At 48.3% G+C, this 5,609-nt stretch overlaps 1 protein-coding gene across 3 annotated transcripts in view; it reads right to left on the reverse strand.

The window, feature by feature from the left end:
- Positions 1–5,609, reverse strand: part of Slc2a9 (solute carrier family 2 member 9) — a 124,505-nt gene that overhangs the window by 33,964 nt on the left and 84,932 nt on the right. The gene's annotated exons all lie outside the window — the stretch shown is intronic.

The raw sequence follows: 5,609 nt of genomic DNA on the forward strand, positions 1-5,609 counted from the left end.
GGGGGAGGGAGGGGGAGGGAGAGAGTTAGTTAGTTCACTTCGAGCCCATACAAAAGGGACCCCAGTCCTGAGAAGGCCAAGGGTCCTGGAAGGCTATGGAGGCTGCTTTGACACACAGGGTATGAACTAGGAGGACAACTGTTTGCAGCCCCGCAGCCAGCCCTCCCACCCAGTTCTCCGCTGTTACTGGTCTCTTTCCACTGACTCCTGTCTGCCACTGCGGTGGGTAGAGGCAGCCATCCTAAAATACAGTGATAATGTTGGAAGGTGTGTTGGAATGAGTGTCAGAGTGAGGCGGGCGCAGACTGACACCCCTCTTGCCGCTTTGCAGCTGTCTGGACTTCAGCTTAAGACTTGAGGTCCCAGAGTCCCTGTGGCAGGAACACTGTCACCTCACCCCGCCCCACCCGGAGGCATCAGCGGTTGAATGGATTAAATAAGGGATGGCCTGCTGTTTACATTAGGTTCTTGGCCTCCTGTCCCCACTGCTTCACAAAGAAAGAACATCAAGGATCAGAGAGATGAGGGAACCTAGAACAGGTCACAGCAGAAAGTGAGGAGGCTGGGAACTGAACCCAAAGGTGCCATCAAGACTCCTGATTGATCTCAATGGAGCAGTTAGGAGGGCTTCCTGGAGGAGGCAGAAATAGGCAAAGCTTGACAGGGAGCAGGTTGGCTCAAGCAAAAGCTTGAATGTGGGAGGATTCCCATTGAGAGTGCCACTTCCTTTCCCCTCTCATGGTCTTCTTAATACCCCCCCCCCCAACACACATGCACATGATCTTCATGCAAGAAAAACCTGTAGTATTTGCTTTCTGAGTCTGGTTTATTTTGTTTAACATAAATATCTCTAGTTCCGTCCGTTCTCCTGCACGTGTCAGGATTTCAGTTTCCTTTAAGGCTGACAGCTATTCCACAGTGTAGATGCACCACATCATCCTTATCTGTGCACCTGTAGGAGATGCTCCACTTCCTGGCTACTGTGAATGAAGCAGGAGGGACATGGATAAGCAGGTGTCTATGGCTGGCTGACTTAGAGTCCTTTGAGGGGAGGAGATCTTTAAGTGGGAGGAGAGAGAAAGGGGGATAACAGAATTCCTGTGACAAGGAGGCAGGGGGCTGTTCTGAGGAGTGGGGAGGATCAACAAGAATGAATGATGTGTGAAAATTCCAGAATAAAACCCACACGAAGTTAAAACTCCACACACATCTACCCATCCATCCATTCACCCATTGATCTGCCCATCCACCCATCCATCCATCCATCCATCCATCCATCCATCCATCCATCCATCCATCCATCCATCCATTAACACTATCTGCTTTAGGTGAGCAGAAGTAGTGACATGGGTTAGGGTTAGGGTTAGGGTTAGGGTTAGGGTTAGGGTTAGGGTTAGGGTTAGGGTTAGGGTTAGGGTTAGGGTTAGGGTTAGGGTTAGGCTGTGAGGTCTGAGCATGTGACCTCTTGCCTGGCAGCTTCAGGTGACAAGGCCCAGAAGCCTTGGGGACTCTGCCTTTGAGTTCCAATGCAGGGAGTTCGTGCCCTGCTCACCAGAAGTCAGGTGACTAGAAGCTGTCTGGGAGGTGGTCCTTCTCAGATGAATGGGAGGTGCAATCTAGGCAGAACAGGAACTGGGGCATGAGTGACATTGGTCATTTAGAGAATACAGTCCCGAAAGCCAGGTGACACCTCAGACCATTTGGCTATGGGGAGCAGTCTGGGACCAGATCACCCAGGAGTGACTTTGCTGGGACAGGGGGTACCTTTAGTGCATAGTCAAGGACTAGCAAGAGGTGGAGCTACCCGGACTGGTAAAAGGGCTTTTTCCTGCAGACCCAGGCCTCCCAAACTTCACCTCTTCAGAACCTGACCCAATAGAGAATAGAGCAAAGAGGATGTCCAGAGGGACTTGGGCTGGAAGACGGGCTGTCCTGCGCTCAAGGCCTGGCTCTGCCTCTCGGTTTTCTTGCATACAGGAGGGATGACTGACTGACTGACTGACTGAACTTCTTTGAACCCGAGTTTCCCCATGTGGAAAGTGTGGGTGGTAGTGTCTCTGCAGGGTAGCTGCGAGCTGAGAGGGAAAGAAAGCATGCTTAGCCTCAACTTTACTCAGGAGCAACTGTCAGTCAAAGAATGGCTTGGGTGGCTGCTCTCACTCCTGCCTTTAATTGGCCTCCATGGCTTTGAACATGAAGGCCAGCCCTTCCATGAATCAACTTCTTTTTGTGTGGCCACAGGATTAGTCTAGGTGACAGGAATGGAGTCATACCCACTCTGTTCGAGGTAGGGCACTGAGCACATTCCAAATACTAATCAGTTAATCCCCACAAATACCCCCCCCCACCATGAAATGGGCCTTCTGTGCCCCATTATACAAGTGAAACAAACAAACAAACAAACAAACAAAATAAAACAAAAACCAAGAGACATTGGAAAGTTGTTCCAGGCACATGGCCGATAAAGGGTGAAGCAGGGATTCCTGCAGAATCTTGTCTAGTTCCGAAGATATTAACTTTCCCAAAGTAGAAACGGGCAAAGCCCTCAGTTTGTAGCAGCCCAGGGCCCCATCTTCATGTCCAACCATCGAACACACAGAGCATTAAGTCATCGGCTGATCCTCTTTGCTCCCTGCCCTCCCTGGAGGCCCCCACTCCACTGTTTCCCCCAGAATCTAGGACCACCCCCTGGCTGCTATGGGCTCTTTGCTGATGGAATGAGCAAGGCAGATATGCAGTGTGCAGGGAGGGCAGTGAAAACAGAGAGGAGGCAGGGCAATGAGCTCACTCTATGGGAGGCGTGGTGGGCCAGGGAGGGTCACTGCAGAAGCAAAGAGCAGAACTTTGTGGGGAAAGAGGGTGGAGAGGCAATAAGTAGGAGAGAGAGAGGCAGAGGGAGGGAGAAGCAGAGGGAGGGAGAGGCAGAGGGATGGAGAGATGAGGGAGGGAGGGAGAGAGGGAGGGAGGAAGGAATGGAGGAGATGGAGGATGGGGGGGGTTGTCTCCTCAGCATCTCAGAGATGCTAAACTAGAGTCCCTGATGAGGACTCTAGAGGCTGCCAGGGACAAGCTTCCATATGGCATAGGGGACCAGGTCACAGTGAGATTAGCATGTTACATTGAGATTCTGATTCTGACACATGTAACAGCTGTGTTGAGATCAGCATGTCACAGCTAGAGATCAAGGTATCACGTTGCTACACAGGGAGTCTCTGTGGTTACAGTGGGCTGAGCCTGCCTCTTGCTATGAGTCCAAGATTACAGAGTGTGACAATGTGTTAACATTCCACAGAGATGGGCATGCATTGCTGACTGATATCCATGTTTTCAAACATAACAAAAGGTTTTGTTAGCCTAGGGTACAGGGCTCTGGAGAGAAGCTTCCTCAAGTAAGCCAAACACAGTGTGGACATTTGAAAATGTCCCCCAAGTATAAGCTAGCTAAGAACCAATCTTTTACACTATGACATCAATATTCAGGGGCTTCGTTGGGGGGAAGGAGACGTGGTTTCCCCCAGGACACTGAGGAAGCAGGAAGCTGAGTCAGCCTGAAGCTCGCACGTGTTCCTTGCATGGGAAGTGACGGAGCTCAGAAGTCCTGGTCCTGTAAGGGCTGTAACCCCCCACCCCCTTGTACACACACAAGGGTCAAATATCAGATATTTACATTACAACTCTTAACAGTAGCAAGACTACAGTTATGAAATAGTAATGGAATAATTTTATGGTTGGGAGTCACCAGAACATGAGGAACTGTATTAAAAGGTCGCAGCACCAGGAAGGTAGGTCTAGGCAACCCCTTGAGGATTCAGCTTTCGCAAAGATGGAAGTGAGGAAACGGCCCTCTGGTCCTACTGGGTCAGGGCATCAGTGTGTTTCCTCCTCCAGGCCTTGCTGAAGTGCAGCCTGTCTGAAGGGATTAGAGTGACTGGATAGTCCTACCCCGAACTGAATCCCTCAGGGAAGACACTAACTCAAGAAGAACAGCTGCTCTGGAAACTTACTTGTGTCAACTGGGAACCGCCTGTCAGGCTTCTGGCGCTTGAAGAAGCCTTCTGGGGACTCTGTGCTGTAAGGTCCCCTCGAAGCTGCTGCCACCCATCTAACCCCCGGCCCTCAGTTTGTTGGGACCTCTGGATGAACAGCAGTGGCAAGATGTTTCTGGTTAGAATTTTAAAAGTTAACTTTATTGAGTGATAATTTTATTCCCTGTTACTATAACTGCAATCAAGATATAGAAAATTCCCACCTCCATCAAAAGACTCCCTATGTCCCTTCCCTCAGCCCCAGGTAGCCCCCGATCCACTTTCTAACACTGGGTTTAGAGTGAACAGTTTTAGAATTTTACGATCTTTATAGAGTTTTTGATATCTTTTTTTTGTGTGTGTGTGATACACATGAATAGTTCTTTTTCATGGTGGAGAAATATTCCACTCAGTGGATATACCACAACTGGTTTCTCCACTGGGTTGCTTCTAGGTTTGGTCTCTGATATATAAGCATATGGGTCTCTCTGTAGACATGGATTTTGTTTCTCTTGGGTAAATACTCATGCATGGAATGGTGAGTGCATAGGTAACTGTCAAAAATGTTCTCTAAATGAGTAATATGACTCTAAGCTTGACTAGCAGAGTGAGAGTTCCTGTTACTCTATTTCCTTGGCAACATTTGAAATTATCAGAAATTAAATTTTGTCTGTCCTATGGTAGATGACAGGATCTTGCCGTGCATTTTAACTTCCCTAATGACTTTTCCCTGTGCTTTTTTTTTTTTAAAGAGTTATTTATTTATTATATGTAAGTACACTGTAGCTGTTTTCAGACACTCCAGAAGAGGGCGTCAGATCTTGTTAGGGATGGTTATGAGTCACCATGTGGTTGCTGGGATTTGAACTCCGGACCTTTGGAAGAGCAGTCGGGTGCTCTTACCCACTGAGCCATCTCACCAGCCCCTTCCCTGTGCTTTTTGATCTTTGAGAATCTTCTTTGGTAAAGACCTGTTCGAATACTTTCAGAGAGCAGTTGGTCTTCTTGATTTCTCAGGGTTCTTTACATATGTAGGACCCAAGCTCCTTGTCAGATGTTTATACAGCCTCCCAGCCTGCAGCTCACCTTTTCATTTTTTTTTTTTTGCAATGTCTTTTGAAACAGGCTTGAGATAATCCAACCAAAATGCAAAAGCAGAAACAAGTGGACCCAACTGGGATATTATCCCCATGGTACTTCCCTGAGGCTTCTGAGGCACTGGGAGCAATCTTCCTCAAGCATCCAGTCAGCCAGGCAAGAGTTAGAGTGTGGAAATCAGAATTAGAAAAGATGCAGCCTTGCACCAGTCAGAATGGCTAAGATCAAAAATTCAGGTGACAGCAGATACTGGTGAGGATGTGGAGAAAGAGGAACACTCCTCCATTGCTGGTGGGACTGCAAGCTTGTAAAACCACTCTGGAAATCAGTCTGGCGGTTCCTCAGAAAATTGGACATAGTACTACTGGAGGATCCAGCAATACCTCTCCTGGGCATATACCCAGAAGATCTTCCAACTGGTAATAAGAACACATGCTCCACTATGTTCATAGCAGCCTTATTTATAATAGCCAGAGCTGGAAAGAA

Source organism: Mus pahari, chromosome 13, assembly GCF_900095145.1.
Source record: "Mus pahari chromosome 13, PAHARI_EIJ_v1.1, whole genome shotgun sequence".
NCBI lineage: Eukaryota > Metazoa > Chordata > Mammalia > Rodentia > Muridae > Mus > Mus pahari.